The sequence below is a fragment of the Rhamphochromis longiceps genome, linkage group LG3 (genome assembly GCF_057381845.1).
Source record: "Rhamphochromis longiceps isolate RC_006_pf linkage group LG3, R_longiceps_female_GT1.1, whole genome shotgun sequence".
Lineage (NCBI taxonomy): Eukaryota > Metazoa > Chordata > Actinopteri > Cichliformes > Cichlidae > Rhamphochromis > Rhamphochromis longiceps.
The window spans coordinates 29086524-29103874 of record NC_140559.1 but is presented as its reverse complement, the minus strand read 5'-3'; the positions used below and the strand labels follow the sequence as shown (position 1 = coordinate 29103874).

Genomic DNA, 17351 nt, shown 5'->3' with positions numbered 1-17351 from the left:
TAGAAAAGCTAAGTAAGCTGGAAGTTTTGCTTCTCAGTGTGGAAGGATGAAAGATGTGGTTCGAAAATACCATGTCACTACCATCCTCCTCCCTAGCACGACTCAGTCCGCATGTTCATGGCGCCAGCATTTTTTCTGGAATATGTTGAGCAAACCTGGAGAAGCTTCGGCTCAAGAGATTGTTGTCATTGCTGTGGATCTTTACTGACTTGGTGAGTAAATGTTTACTCTTATTCAAACTGATTTTGTGGCTTCTCTTAGTTTAGCACCAGGTTTATAATCTTGCTAGCTAGTTAGTGTTAGCCTAGAGTTGCTGCTGCACTCAAAAAAATAACTCTAAAAAAATCATGGAAAGAATTTCCACGTGATTAAATTGCTTTATTTTAGCACTATGCAATTCTGTTACTCCAACTTAATGCACTCAAGTTGGACCAACTTAATTAAAGATTGATGAATCAACATATTTACTGCATTTTGATCCAATATATTTTAATAGTGTTGATCCAACTTAAAGAGTTTTGTTCCAACTCAATTCAGTAGGTTTTCTCCAACTAATTTACTACATTTGGTCCCAGCTTAAGTTAATTGAGTTGAACCAACTCATACAAATTAAGTTATTCCAACGCAAGTCTTTAATGTTAATAGAAAGCAATTTAATCACGTGGAAATTCTTTCCATGATTATTTTAAGTTAATTTAAAGAGTAATTTTTTGGAGCATTTAACAAAGTCTAGAGTCTGATTAACATACATTTCACTACATCTAAAAGGTAAATAAAAATTTGTCATACACATCTTTTTGTTTTCTCCAATTTATTGAATTTATAGCAAATTTCACATAACGTATAAAGAATACATGAAATGCAAGTGCAAGTTACATAACAGAAAAAAAGTAGTGGACAAAGTGGAAAGTTAACCTGTTAAAACAATCTTTTAACAACAATGAATGGCTGAATCAGGTGATTTTCTGATGACCAATACAACTACTTTGAAGGTCAACAGATGCACTTTCAAAAAAGAAAGAGCACCAATTTTGTGTTTATTCAAAATCAATAAAAAATGCATGGTATCATCTATCTGCAATTATTTTAGGTTCATGGTCCAGATACTTGGTGTAGCTGTTGTAATGGGAACATTTCTCAACGAGAAAATAGTGTTTTGAGAACCTGTACTTTGTGTGCTGTTGAATTGTTCGTGCGCATCTAATTCTATAGGAATATTCTGCAGGACCTCAAAGGTGTACCTGAGTTCCAGAGGGTAGCTCAGGTTCAGTGAATAGACCAGACCAAGCAACATTGTCACTGCAAAAACTACATTGCCCAACTCACCCATCACTTCCACCCCCTCTAGAACAATCATAATATCCTGAGGGTCATCGCCAGGCTCCGCACCCTCTGATCGAAAGACACAGATTCCAAAGACTGTCTCTGCTATGCAGTGGCGATGCTTTTATCAACTTCCTGTAACAATAAAACAAACACAAAAAAAAAAAAGATAATGATTTCTCACTAATGTCCATTGCAAACAGTTTTAAAAGTATATATCTGTTTTACATTAATGTAAAATACCTAAAAGCTTTATTCATTCAAGCCTTATAATAATGTAAATCTAATCAAAAATGACTGCCCGATATTTTTCCTGACTCAAGAGAAGTTCATTCAATACCTCAACAATGTCCTGTCTTTCAAAATCTTGAGTTGTGATAGGGGTGACTGTGGCACAGGAGGTAGAGCAAGTTGTCTACTGGTTTAATCCCTGGCTTCTCTAATCTGATACTAAAACTATCAATGGGTAACATACTGAACCCCAAGTTGCTCCTGATACATCCATTGAAGTGTAAATGTTACATAAAAATCTTGTATGAATAAGGTTATTATAATGATATTATAATTAGAGATGGCACGATACCACTTTTTTATGTCCGATACCGATACCGATATCATAAATTTGGATATCTGCCGATACCGATATGAATCCGATAGTGTTTTTTTAATCAACAAAAGTGTTTTTTAAAATATCTTGCTGCATTTTGCAAGTCTGCAAGTTCATACTCAAGTTTAAAACAACAACTACACTAAAGCTATTCTGTTATACCTGTATGCAAAAAAAAATATTTCATAGTTCAGCAATACTGATCAATCTAATAAACTTAAACCTACACCATCCTCCCTATTCTGGTATTTTAAAGAGTACTTAGCATAAATATTAAGCAACCTAACTAATAGGGTTCCAACTCCCAGCAACAACAAAAATAAATAAATAAAAAATAGGGAACCACCCCTCACGCTCCACCTCATGATGCTTAATCGACGTAATCAACCTTAATTTGATGCAGTGTGAAAAAAAATGCACAGAAATCAATTATTTTTCAAGAAATATTAAATAGATTCAACATCTTTCTTCAACAAAATTGCAGACTGCACAGATGGTACCTTCCCAAAGGAAAAAGTACTATAGCTTACTAGGGTATATATATTAGACTTAATAGTCACTATATACAGTAATTGACTTCTATTCCTTTTACATCAAATTAAAACTTTGGGTGTCAGATAATTATTTATTAAAAGCTCGACATTTTAAATGAGAATAAGAAAGAAAAGTATGTCTTTGTGCCCCCTTTTCCCTGTTAATGCCCTATCGGCCCCCCTGGCTAAACTTTGCTAGATCCGCCCCTGCACAGTTACCAGCCGTCAGCTACGTAGAAAAAGATCCTGGAGTAGAAAGTAATATTAAATACATTCTAACAACAGCTTATCAAGCTTAAACGTGCTGCTGTTGTTCAGCCGCTGGTTTCCTCTTTCTGGTGCAAAGTGGGCCAAAAGCAAACTAGAGACACGGACTCGCGACAGAAAAGCCGATCAGCTGATCGTTAAGCAGTTTCACGATTGAAGTAGCAGCAAGAAGAGGCAGTCGCTCCATATATCGCTTGTTAAGCTTAACGCAGGAATGCTTTACAAACATTCAGAGATGGACTTACACACTTGCTTTACTTCTCTCGGGGATAACTTTGTCGGAGATGAAATGCCGGGTTGCTAGCGAAGCTCCACATGCTATCCAGACCACCGACAGGTCCCGCATGCCACAGCCGCTCTATCACGTGATGCCTACTGCTCCGACGTGCTAACGTTCTGAGGTGAGTTACGGCGTGTTGCAAGTTTTGTGAGGTGCTTTCGTGATATTTAATGGATCGGATTACATTTTTTATTTTTCTCCGATATCCGATCCAGTAATTTAGGTCAGTATCGGACCGATACCGATACGTAATATCGGATCGGTCCATCTCTAATTATAATAAGGTTAGTATAAAACACTCAAGAATGGTGCGTGTAGAATCCAGTGAGAAACATAAAGCTCTTACTTTTCCTATTTTAAAAGGTATTTTTTACAGCCACCGGTAATTTACAGGAAAACCCCATCCCCTGAAACTTTTTGTATGTAGTTCAAGCTTATCTTTGATCATCTCCTTAGTTAAGGATACAGGCAAGTTAACATACCAGATAATCCTTTACCAGCTTCTCAGGATCTTCATTCAGGTACAAGCAAAGACCTTTGGCGATGTATTCTCTTCTGATTTCAACAGCATCAGTCTTTATACACAGAGAGGGAAAAAAACAAATATATACGGAAATCCATCTCAACGCCATACCCCCAATTCAAGAAAGTTTAGATGATGTGTACATAAAATCAGAATGCAATGTTTTCTTGGTCTCAAAACTATATGTCACTTACAAATGAATATATTACATTTTTAACATGGGAATGTGATAACTTTTAAGAAAAATATTAGCTCACCTTGAATTTGATGAACTGGCCTGCCAGCTCTCCAGACCTTTCACCACCTGATAAGATTAAACATTTATTATCTTTACAGGAGGGAACTGCAAGTCTCCAAGTTTATTAAGTAGAGAAATATTTAATTTCAAAAACATTAAAAAACAGGAAAACACATCTGTTCATGTTTTGTCTTTCCTCCTCAGTGTACTAAAAACACATAAATTGTTAAATAAACCACTGTCCATCAGTTGCAACTTACAAACTTACAAATTTCAACAACCCACACGTAAAATGTAAATTTATCACAACAGTCTTTGCGGTAGAGCCAAACTAGCTTATGTGCAGAGGTTAAGTTATAAACAATATCTATATTTGGAGTAGCTAAGTCTTTCATATTAGGCTATCATGCTAGCATGACATTGTGCTATATTCTTGCACTAACGTGTTAGCTAGATAGAATGGCATAAACAAACAGATATTTAAAAACAAAAACAAATGTGAATAAATAGAACTGAAAAGAATCGACAAACTAATGATACCTTTGTGCAAAAAGTATTTTCATCAAGATGGATGAAGATAGATTCACTCTTACCTTTCCAAGATGACCTCGAAGCAAACCATGTGCTTTCCTGCCTCTTGTTGTTTAGAATCTCACGTGATCTTGTGATATCGCGAGTCTTTAAGGCAGCTAACCACATTTGTTAGATTTTATCATGTCATATCAACAAGAATAAATTTAAGAGGTGCTAAGTTGGTAAATTTCATATAGATCTTATATGATTTTATTACGTTCACCTTAGAAACATAAATTCATTGTGTTCAAATTACATGTTAGAGTCTTGTAAATGCAATAACCACCAAGTTTCGCTTTTTTGAGTGTGCTGGCTGGGCTTATGTTACTTAAAAATTAACACCACAGCCTTAAAAACCTTATAAAAATATGTCTGTGAAATTTTCTGTTGAGTGTTTGAAATAAAAAAGTGAGATAAGAGCCCAGACAAAAGTTTTCAGGAGGTGCAACCGTTAGGGGTGGGGTATGGGGGGTATTTTCAATCCATAGCCATAACTAACTAACTAACTAACTAACTAACTAACTATATATATCATGTTTAACCTGAGTAGCAAAAGACTGCAGGGGGGTTGAAAACGACATGCCAGGAGTTAGCTGTGCTCGCCCGCTCTATTGAGCCTTGTCCTCCTGGTCAGCTATCGCGCTGGTGGATAACAGAGCTCTCCGAAAATGTCGAAGCAAGGTTCAATTAAGTAGATATTTGAGCATTTTACAGCGACATTCTCGCCTGAAAATATCTTAAAAGTTTATTTGGTGACCCAGAAAGGGTAATCTGGAGAAAAGGAGGATCGCATTTGTTGGCTGCGGTTGTCGGAGCCTATGCGTACTTGTAAGCGCGGCAATGGCGGAGGAGCACGGCTAAAAAACCTTTAAATATTACATTTTCTTTGTCACGAAATAAACTTTTAAGATATTTTCAGGCGAGAATGTAGCTGTGTAAAGTTCAAGTATCAGTTCAAGCTCGATTTATCAAGACATTGCATATTTGCAAAAATGCTCCGACGTTTTCGGAGACGTCTATTTTTTTTAATGCTTTGTGGCAGCTTTTGAACATCTGTGGCATCTATATCTAATGTCAAATCTAGCCTTTATTTAACAACATAAGCAAACTGCTTTTATATTTAACCGACTTTTCTGTTGAATTACATTTTAAATAATAACATTAACAATAGTATTTGTTTTGTTAAAACATGTGATTAAAAACAAGTTTTGTTGTGAAAGCTATAATCCAGATACATGGCCCGTTAAATGCTTAACATCTAGGTTGGCTTTATAACTGAGAATAAAGTAATATAGCTCGTCCTTCTAAAGAATTAAGTTAAATTACACAGTTGAATCATAAGAAACATGTTACATATAAACCCTGTCATAAGTTAACTTTTAACAAGCATGCAATGATTATATTTAAATTAGGTGGTCTTTTTTTCAAAACATATCTCTTTAGGCCTAAAATGTGCCAATACTACACATTCAGACACAGTAGTAGATGGTGTTTTTAATACTATATGTGTTAGTCTAATTCGGTTGTATGGGGTCTACATTGACCCTCTGTGTTGTAAGTTATTATGATTGCACAGCCATTAAGGATCAAATCAGCTTCTAAAAATGTTCTGTTTTTTCTCCCTTGCTTCTTTCTGTCTTTGAGGCTCGGGACCAGCACTCCTGCTGTTGGACAGAAAGACATCAACTCATTGGTAAGTATTTTTGGTCAAGTTACTTGAAAAAAGTAATCAGTAACTAATTACCAATTACTTCCCCCAAAATTACTTATTTTCAAAAGTAATTAATTACTTAGTTACTTAGTTACTTTTTAAAAAACACGATTTACAACCTGAAAAGGTGATAAAGCGATAGATCTTTCAGCCCAATTCTTGTCATGGTCCCCGTGCCTGCCCAGCCGGCCTCACAAGGCTACACTTGTGTTTTTGCTTTCTCTCTCTCTCCCCTACCTCTCTGCCTGGGCGGAGCTCACAGCTGGCTCCCGCCCTTGGCTCACACAGCTGTTGGCGATCAGCTGATTACCCATCTACTATTTGAGGCTGGGTCACAGATCCTCTCATCGCTGGATGATTGCGCTACTGACGTTAGTCTTTCTTTCCAGGTCCCGTGGTCTTATACCTTTACGCCCTACCTTCGTGATTTGTGAGTGATTTCTCCCTTTCCTGTTCCAGTTTATCTTCCCGGACCTGTGACCTCCCCGCGGTACGAACGTGTGTGAGTCGGATGTGAGGACGTGAGCGAGCGTGAGAGAGAGAGAGCCTTCCCCTAATCCCCTGGAACCCTGAATTTCCCCGTAACTGTATATATTATTGCACTGGTGTGTAAATAAATCGTGTTCTGAGACATCAACCTGCTCTGCGCTTGAGTCCCTGCTTTCAGTTTGTGACAATTCTACTTTTTCTACATAATCCATCATACAAAATGTAATCAAATGGAAAAGTCTCTTTTTTTTTTTTTAACTTGTTTTAGTAGTTTTAACCTTTTAACTTTATGCATCAAGGTCAAAGGAGCTTGCAAAGAAAAGCATCTGGACTTCTTTAAGAAGAGAACCTTCACAGACTTTATGCATCAAGCAAAAATTTAATTATATGCAACATTCTCTGACTGGAAGAAATTTGTTTAACATTTAAACCTATTTTCTGCACATTCCAGCACATAAAATATATTTTTTTCTGCGAGTTTCTCTGTGAGTTTCCCATTACGTGGTAGCGCACTCCTGGTGCTTGCTTGGAAGTTTAGCGGGATTTTTTTCGCTGTAAAAAGAAGTTTTCTTCCCACGCACAACGGATGCTAATGTTTTTGTCACTTTGTATGGAATCAAACTCAAAGTAAGGTCAGTACTTCCACGCTTTAAACGCTGCACGCTCATACTCTCTCCTGCACTCGATATATGATCCATTGTTGATCTGCACACAGCTGTTGTCACGAACGTCGCACTTACGTCACTGTCATGAGACATTCTCGCAAAAAATCACGGTTTTAGTAACGCAGTAACGCAGCGTTCCTACGGGAAAGTAACGTAACGGTACTTTCCCGTAGGAACGTAGGAAGTAACGGTAATCTAATTACCGTTTTTGCAATAGTAATTCCTTACTTTACTCGTTACCTGAAAAAAGTAATCAGATTACGCGTTACTGCCCATCTCTGGTGCGGACCTGGGGACAGTTTCCACTTTTGTCGTACTATTGTACTAGGTAAGACTGTGCAATGACAATAAAGAGTTATCTCTTATCACGCTATCTCTCTCTCTAGAATTGAGTTTTGTTTTCAGGAGGAAACATGCAAATGACAGCAACTTGAACCTTTTTCAAAACTGTGAAACTGCAAAAAAAAAAGCCATTTTCACTGAGCAATAGACCACTCTCACACAGTTTTTACAGTAAAATTATATAGTACAAACACTTATAGTGTGCCATTTAAGATTAACAACCATATAAAACTGTTAGTTACTCCTATTCTTTTGCTGTTTTGAAAAATAAGAACCAAATGAATTGAAATGACTGATGTGTCTAAGATGAAAGTACTGTCTCTCACTCAAGCCCTCAGTTAGTGGTGACAGGCAGGTAAAGCACTAGGGAAACTTGCTGTGGGCTGTTGTGAAGATTAAACCAAAGATTAAATGTAATTAAGGACACTGAGTCCTGTAAGCATTAGGACACCAAAGACATATTTGTGTCACAGTTGTTAGTATGAATGTTAGTAACAGGAAAACATACTAGTTATTATTTTCTAACACTTCTTAAATAAATCATACGTGTAAATACAAACAATGTAAACTGAGAAAAAAGAACAATACATTTAGCATTTGAAATAGAAGTATAATTTTAATTCCTAACAATTAAAATTTTAAACGTTTCTTTTTTCCCTATTTTCTTATTATCACGAAATATACAACATACAGAGTAGAGGAGAACAGATTAGGGAACTTACAGAAAAATACGAGTATGAGTACATTAATTTCTATTCAGTCCAGGATTAATGCAATTGAGGAAAGAATTATTACAATAATCAGAATAATACTCATCACCAGTAATCATAATAATGACAATGATAGCAATAACACAATTATAACAAGAATATGGGAAATAACTATAACTCATAGTCACTCAAACAGAAATTTCCAGCAGACTTTGTCAAATGCTTTTTCTGCATCGACTGATAAGATTATAGTTTTCTGATACTCTGAAAGCTGCATGGAGTTGAATAGTTTACAAATATTTATAGTGGGATGTCTGCCTTTAATAAAACCTGTCAGGTAAGGATGGATAAGGGCTGGAATTACTTTTTCTAAATGGGATGCAAGAACATGGCTTATAATTTTAATGTCTGTATTTACCAGAGAAAGTGGCCTAATTTGGCTGATTGGGATTTTTCTCTGGTTTTAACAAAAGGTTAATTATTGCAGTATTCATGGTTGGAGGACTTCTAGACATAATCATAAATTCTTCAACCATTCTTATGAATAGCGAGGACAGGGTTGGCCAGAAATGTTCGTAGAACTCAGCAGGGACGCCATCTGGGCTAGATGCCTTGTTACAGAGTATTTGATTAAGAATAGTTCTTCTAGAGCTATAGTTTATCCAACATCGTACCTTGATCTTGTGTTAAAATAGACAGATCTATAGCACTCAGAAATTTGTGAATGTCTTCCATATTTGGGTCATGGTCAGAAGTGTATAGATGCATGTAAAACGTCCTAACAACATTATTTATATCTGGAAGATAATGAAAAGGTTTCCCTGCTGAGTCTTTGATAACTACATGTTTTTTGTCTTTATTTTGACTAAATAGCTTTACTAGATATTTATCTGATTTATTTATTATTGTATTCAGATTTCTCATGTGTCAACCGCTGTATAAGAAACTGTGATTTTGTGTTTAACAACACATTTAAATCAAGTCTGTGTTTTCTTAAATCACACACTAGCTTTTCAAAAGTGTTGCTGTGCAATTTCTTTTCAACATTTTAATTTTTTCTTCCAAATTGTGTCTTTTTCCTTTTTATAGGATGAGTATGAGATAATCCTGCCCCTTAAAACAGCTATGCCAGTTTCCTATAATAAAGTTAATAAATGTTGGGAGAATCATTTATATCCAAAAAGGATGTCCATTCTCTTTAAAATATTATTTAAGTCCTACTTTTTTAGCAAAGATGTGTTCAAGCACCATCAGGTGGTCGATTTTTGTTGCCATTTTTTATTGAGTTTCAAAGAGACAGGTTTATGATCGCTTAGTGCCCTTGAGTGGAATTGTGTTTCTGATGTATTTGGATGACGGGAATTACTAGCTGGGGGAATAAATATATTCTCGATGATGAATGATGGACTTGGAAAAGTAAGTGAATTCTTGATCATCAGGGTGGTTTAAACTCCAACTGTCACAAAGGCCATAATATTCCATGTATGGTTTAAAAATGACAGTCGATTGATATGTTCCATTATTAGGACTTATTGATTAGTAGTTAAATATAACAATATAAAAAATATGTACAACCCTAACCACATTTTTATATTTATATTTGCACCTCTAAACACAACTATGCTTGTTCTTTACATAAACTGTATATGAAAGATGGATGGAGCCACCACAGCCTCAAGTTGAGCATGTCTGCAATCTTCATTTTGGTATTTTGAATGTAAGGGGGTGAATCTGACATGGATACCAAAGGATATCCTGGGCCATCTGACCTCAGGAAATCACATGATAGGGTGGGGCTAGGTTTCACAATGAGCTCACCCAAAACCTTGGCTGATTGTGACCTACACCCATTTTCACACCTTGGCTTGTGTGATTAGGTAGAGGATCATTAGAGGGTCCATTGTCCCTCTCGGAGGGACACTCCCACAGGGCTTAAATCTGTGACTCTCCACCATTTGACCCTAGAACTTAAGAAGCTTCTCAGATGAGAGGTGAAACATCTTCAAGCAACTTGAAGTCCAGACGCTTTCTTTCCCAAGCTCCTTCGAATACAAAAGGATAAGAAGAGCAACTTGTCAGTCTCACTGTAAAGCATACCCTGATTTATTCTCATTTGCAATAATTATATCTGCTTTATACAAACAAACAATGATTTTTCCACCTCAGGTAAACTTCACTGGATGACTATGGGCTGTCCAGTGCGGAGTCACGTGTGCTCAACGGGGTTTTCTTCTCTCTCGAGAGCTTGTCGTATTTTCTGCCAGAAGATTCCAGTGTGTTGACCAGCCTGTGGCCAGCTCAAGTAAGAGCTCCTCTTCACCAGACTCCTTATTTGGTAGTACGGAGACAGCTGGTTGGCTGGTATGTCCTCCAGAAACACCATGATCAGCACATCCTTGTGCTCATCGAACAGACGGTAGCTAAAGAGATCACACGCAGATTAATCAGTGTAGAAGCTGGCGATGTCATTACATGTAAGGACAAAGAGTTGGTAACCATACCTGGCCATCTGGATTTCTTTGGAGCACCACTCACTCTGCAGGTAATTTGGGCTGATCACACAGATAGTCTTTCTGCTCCTATAGATGGCATCTGTAATGTTTTCTACAATGGGCTTACCTGTAAAAACAGAAATCTGAGACGTTAAACAAAAATCTCACACATCAAACATGTCAGCATTTTTCTAGTTTTAACATTTACTACTTAAAACAGCACTGGTGAATAACATAAAATGTATGTCTGTGAAGGTTCTCAGTCATCCAGGTCATTGTAGTCTATTGTTTCCAAGCTCCTTAGACAACATAAAATGTAGCCTTTTCTATGAGTTGAAACATTTCAAAGGTATTCTCACTTTTGAGAAGAGCAGGATCTACAGTAGTGTCTAAATTTCAGTCACAGCCTTTGGTGGGACTTTTTGTGTAATGGACAAGCAAAGCACAATTCAATAAGCTTCTGGGGTAATAACTGGTGCTGACTCAGACTTTAATTTTAATATTTTCTGTAATTCAATATTTTCTGGAATTCAGATGTTTTTGTACGTCTATATTCTTTTATGTGAAACCCAATTTCATGATTTCAGGAAAAAACTGGACCAATCTTAACTGTATATTTTCCAGAGTAAATCTTTCATTTTCCTACATGTAGGATGCTTTGAAAGTTGAGCAGCACATCTAAAGTCTACTTTTAGAGGTTTAAAGATCAATTTGTAGCTCTTGTCCAGATAATCAGTCTTAAAATATCTAGATCTAGCACTCAAACTTCGTTTTGTGGGTCACGTGGGATTGGTATTCTTGTTTGACTTCATATCAGCCATTTATATTTGTGTAAAGATATTGTATTAAAATTTTGAACAAAACAAAACAAAAAACAGTCGTGTAAACCCCGATCTTTGTCAGTACAAGTTTAAGGAAAGCTGAGGCAGTTTGTGTGGTAGCTTCATTAAATATAGATCTAAAAATAGAAAAATAGAAAAAAAAAAAGAGGCTAATGATAATCATATATACCTGGTTCAAAGTCTCTGTGGTGCAGACAGAGTTTCCAGCCCTGTTGACCCTCCAGCTCTGGAAGCAACTCTCCACAGACCCAAGCTTCATCATGAACATTGTAGGAGACAAAGGCATCGTAGCTGTGAGGAATACCTTTCTTCCTCCTCTTATTATCATAGAGAAAGGCCAGGAAGAGGTAATAGGCATAGGTGAGGTGTGACCTCAGGAAGTGATAGATGAAGGATGCAAGGAGAGTAAGCATAACTAGACTAGAGCTAAAGAGGAAGCAGAGCAATGCAGCATCTATCCGACAGGAGTCAAAACCAAAGTCAAGGAATTTTTTTCCCCGTTGGCTGACAGGAAACGCACAAGTGTACTGATGTGCATTAACAACCTGTGTCTGTTTGCTGCCTTGAATCCACTGGATAAGACCGTAATTAGAACATTCACATGTTAAAAGGTTAGCAGATAGATCCAGATATGTCAAGCCTGGAAGGGATTGGATAACTGTTTCACTGATTACAAACAATTCATTGTCACTGACGTTTAGCCACCTGAGTGCCGACAGTTTGGCCTCTGCTAGAAAATCCAAAGACCTGAGTTTATTGTTGGAGAGGTCGAGTATTATCAGGTTTGGAATTGGCAAGAACACGTCAGATGTTAAAACTGAAAGCTCGCTGTAAGATATCCTCAGATGTTTCAGTTGCGGTGTGTATTTAAATGTGTCTGGGTACAAAGATCCCATGAAATATGCCTCTGTTATTAAGTACTCTAAAGAAGTCAAACCACTGAGAACATCTTTTGAAATATCGTAATATCCTCTATGAACCTTGATATGAAGCTTCTTCAATCTTTGTAAATTTGAGAAAGGCCTATCCCTTTGTTCAGAGCTGTTATGTGACTGGCTTTGAACAACATTTAAGATCAGAGTGCTTAAGTTTGACAGTCCACTGAAATGGTCGTAAAAATAATTATCACCTAACAAATAAAGAATCTGGAGGTTATCAAGTCCTTCGAACCCTCCTTCATCAACACTGTCACACTTGTCTAAGTCTATACACAAGTATTGAAGGGAAGACAGACTATGAAAATCTCCATGAATGAAATTCATGATATCAATATTTCTCAAATTTAAAAACTCCAATGTCTGTAATTTATCTTTGAATGTATCTATAAATGACACAATCTGGTTGTTTTCAAGATTTAAGATTTTCAAATTGTTTAAATTTTGAAAAACACAGTCAAAGATATAGGATATTTGATTGTGGCTCAGATCGAGTATTGTTAGGCTTGTTAAATTCCAGAAGTAAGGACAGTAAAGTTCACTGATGACATTGTCACTAAGGTCATAGACTTCCAATGTGGTGAGTCCTTGGACGGCCACTGGCAGTTCGGACAGTTCATTATTTTGTAATATCAGGCTTCTGAGCTGTGTCATTGACGGGAGTGCATTATCAGCCATGCTTTTTATATTGTTAAATGATAAGTTGAGCTCAATAAGGTTAGAGCAAGACTGCAGCATGTGCTCTTTTATGGTGTGAATTTCACTATTTCTCACATCAACTGTTCTTAGAGAAGGAATTTGGCAGGCAACATCAATGAGACCATCATCTATCCACTTTTGTATGTTATCCATCTGAAACTCTTGAAGAGAGTAAGCAGTCTGCAGAATCACTCTGTACACATCAAAGCTAAGAGAAGTTTCACTCATGTGCAGTCTCGTTAGGCTCCTCAAAAAGGTCTTGTTTGACACTTCCCACTCGATGTCCTTGGACCAGCCTCGCAAGTCCAGAGACTGCAGATGAGGAAAAATGTCTCTTGTAATGCTGAACTTTTTCACTGAATCCAAACTTAGGGTGAGTAGGTTTGAAGTATTTACATGGAGGTCATCGGACTGAAATGAAGTAAAGTTGTTGTGAGTAATAATCAAATGTTGTAAAGTTGGAAGTTTAACAATATAATCAATATCTGAAATTTGATGCAGGTAATTATTGCTCAAATTTACTAAACGTAAGATGACCAGGGGCTGAAAGACCACAGGGGAAATAAATGAGATAATGTTGTTGTCCAGAGACAGTGTCTCTAATTTGGAAAGGCCCTGAAACATGTTTTTTGTCAGTGCTGTGAGTAAATTTTCACCCAAGTCGAGAACTTTTAACTCTACCACGTCTGCAAAAGTTCCATCATCAATTTGTAAAATCCAATTATTTTTAACATATAGAGCTTCAAGCTTAGATAAACCTCTTAAATACATCCTGGAAATATTTGAAATGTCATTTGAGCTGAGATTGAGCGATACTGCATTACCAGGAATGTCATCTGGAATAGCAGTGAGGTGACGCTTTGCACATGTAACTGATACATTCTTTGAATTTTCAGAATACAGGATTGTGCAGTCTTTTAGAGAAAAAGCAAGTGAATGTTCACAATGAAACAAAAAAGACAGAAGTGAGATAAGCAGCAGAAGGACTCTTTCTGTAGCTAGCATGTTGATCTCAGTGGTGGTTTTCACTTTCTTTAGGGAGATGGAGGTGGGAGCATACTGTTGATCAATACACCTGAAGCAGACCAGAGAAGAAAGAAAATATAAGGTAGGTTTTGATCACATCACAGTGTCCACAACTTGGCATGAAATAATGTGACATCTGGTGCAGTCAGTGGTGAAAACTGTTGATAGTCTGAGAGTTTATCTACCTATCCATGGGTCAGTGGCTCAATCCAGCATGTATATCAAAATTGGGACCTGCAGGCCAGAGCCCACTCTTTACATATTTCAAAGAGACATGCATATCACTTAAGATTCTCCATATATTTTGTCCTGCACAGTCTTACTTGTGGTTAACAAGATAGATAACACAGAATGAAGTTTAAAGGAAAGGCAGGCAGCTGAACTACAGATGGGCAACTGAGTTGTCTTGTCCCAGCAAATCACTGTTTTCTATGAAAAACCCATATAGGAACCCCAAAGGTCAAACTTGGTGTTGAGCACTTGTGGACACCCCCAAGTGGGATAAGTATAGGTTTGTCCTGCCCACAAAGTCCCACAGTTCACCCACATCTAGCCACAATAGGTAGTTGTTTCCCTATTATTTATAATAACAGCTGAATAATAATAGCTACCGACTGTGCCAAGATCGCTCTCATTGTTCAGTTATTGACGGGTAGGGCTTTGAAGTGGGCTCAAGCTGTTTTAAGCACCAATCCTAATGTTTCCTACCCAGATTATAAGTTTAGGTGTGTTTTTGACAAGTGCTCCAGCCCGGAGATGGCTGCCCATCGTATGTTCTCAGAGAGAACATACGATGGGCAGAAGGAGTATGGCTGATTTCTCCATGGAGTTCTGGACCCTGGTAGAGGAGACGGGCTGGAAAGAGAAGGTGCTTAGAGGAGCTTTCCTGAACGGCATCAATGAAAGGATAACACGTGAGTTGGCAATTGGATTAGTGTTTAGTAAGAGCACAGTCACTCCCACCCCACTGTCCCATGACTGCGGTATTGATCTACTCCCTGGCGCATCTCTGCCCACCAGCCGTTTGTACAGTGTTTCTAAGCCTGAGCGCAAGGCCATAGAGCGTTACATCACAGATTCCCTTGCATCGAGCATTATTCGGCTGTCCACGTCACCCCTCAGGACAGGATTCTTCTTTGTTGAGAAGAATCCTGCCATGAGGATTAAGTCCTTCAGGACTTCATTTCACCTCTCCCAAACAGCAGTTCCTGTGGTCATCAGCAGTGCAGCAGGCCTTTGACCTTCTGAAACGCCTGTTTTCCTCTGCACCTGTTCTATTTCAGGCAGACCTTAATCAAGCATTCACAGTGGAGGTGGATGCCTCGGACTCTGGTGTGGGGGCGGTCCTCTCGCAGCGATTTGAAGGTAAATTGCATCCCCGTGCCTTCTTCTCACGTTGTCTGTCTCAGGCCGAGTGGAACTGTGATGTGGGGGATCGAGAGCTGCTTGCCATCAAACTTAATTTTAGAGGACTGGCATCACTGGTTGGAGGGGAGCGAGCACCCAGTTCTTGTTTGGATGGATTACAAGAACCTTGCCTATCTTCAAGCGGCTAAACGCCTCAATGCCAGACAAGTCAGGTGGGCCTTATTTTTTACCTGTTTCAGCCTTGTGATTACTTACAGGCCAGGCTCACGCAACACTGAACCCGACGTCCTCTCACGTCAATTCTCACTGGTGGAGGATGCAGAGGAAAAGGACAAACCCATTCTTCCTGCTTCCTGTATCATCGGGACAGTCACCTGGGAGATCGAGAGGCTGGTCATAAATGCCCTGCAGCAGGATCCAGACCCTGGGTCAGGGCAGGCAGTACGTCCCTGTGGTTGTTCGGGGCAAGGTGATCCACTAGGCACATACGGCAAAGTTCTCCTGCCATCTGGATCGGAATCTCACACTTAGATTCCTCCAACGTCTATTTTGGTGGCCTTCCCTTGCAAAGGACGTCCGGGAATATGCAACGGCCTTGGCCAATTTGTGCTCAAAACAAGGCACCAAGCTCCCAGCTGTTGGGCCACCTGCGACCACTCCCATGGCTCATGGTTGCACATTGCCGTGGATATTGTCACTGGACTGCCGCCGTCAGCAGGTAATACCACCATACTCACCATCATAGTGGTTTTCACCCACAGTCTAACGGCCAACCTGAAAGGGCTAACCAGTAGCTGGAAGCCATGTTGCGGTGCGTTGCCTCTTCCAACCAGTTCTCCTAGAGTGAGCATTTGGCCTGGGTGGAGTATGCCCACAACGCTAGCACCTCGACGGCCACAGGGGAGTCTCCCTTTGAGGCATCGATGGGATAACAAGCCCCACTCCTTTCCATCACAGAGGGTGAGTTTGCAGTCCCATCAGTGCAACATCACACGCGTCATTGCCGGCAAGCATGGCGGGCTACTAGGACAACATTGTTTAGGACAGCAGAGTAGAACAAGAGACTGCCGGGCCATCATCGTGTTCTGACTCCTGTTTACCAAGTTGGCCAACAGGTATGGCTCTCCTCTAAACATATACCACTGAGGACGGAGTCTAAGAAGCTGGCTCCTAGATTCATCGGTCCTTTTCCTGTGCAAGAGGTCCTCAATCCTGTGACTGTGCATTTGACCCTCCCTCGAAATATACGTATTCATAATGTGTTTCATGTGTCTCAGGCAATGAACAGGTAGCCAATGAGACTCTAGCTATAGGCTCTACACATGCGCAGCTCAGAAATAAATGAGCTCCAGCCTGAGCAAGACGCTAACTTCGGTGTCCTCTCTATTAATCCACAGGTACTGACAAACAAACTTTTATGTTACCGAACTGGTTCTAAATGTCATGTAAGTTGAGTAACAACTGTTCGGCTATATTTTGAGATGATAGTGATGATGTTGTTTTGTGGTATTTTGTTGTAATGAGTATTAGTGTATCATCGGCATAATGCTATAATGCTACGTAGCACTATAAGTATATGCTATGACAGTGGCAACCTGCGACTTCCGAAAATGTGTTGTAGTGTTTGTTTTTGTGTTAGCCAAGCAGTACTGAGTACATTTATTAAGGGGAAAGCTTTTTGTTAGTGAAACAACGTTTGCAGTCGTCTGCCGCCATGTTGTGTTGCGT

At 38.8% G+C, this 17351-nt stretch overlaps 1 long non-coding RNA gene and 1 pseudogene across 2 annotated transcripts; one reads left to right on the top strand and one right to left on the bottom strand.

Annotated features, from left to right (window-relative positions):
• Positions 1–5089: 5089 nt before the first annotated feature.
• On the top strand, positions 5090–16019 carry LOC146673864 (uncharacterized). Of its 2 annotated transcripts, none has more exons than XR_014908920.1 (5): positions 5090–6037; positions 10428–10563; positions 14268–15169; positions 15539–15620; positions 15881–16019. It is a non-coding gene; the product is annotated as an uncharacterized LOC146673864 (long non-coding RNA). The 2 variants fall into 2 exon arrangements; XR_014908919.1 differs by lacking the exon at positions 15881–16019 and adding an exon at positions 10227–10335 and having other exon boundaries at positions 15539–15679.
• LOC146673865 (uncharacterized) lies at positions 10435–14273 on the bottom strand (annotated as a pseudogene).
• Positions 16020–17351: the final 1332 nt, after the last annotated feature.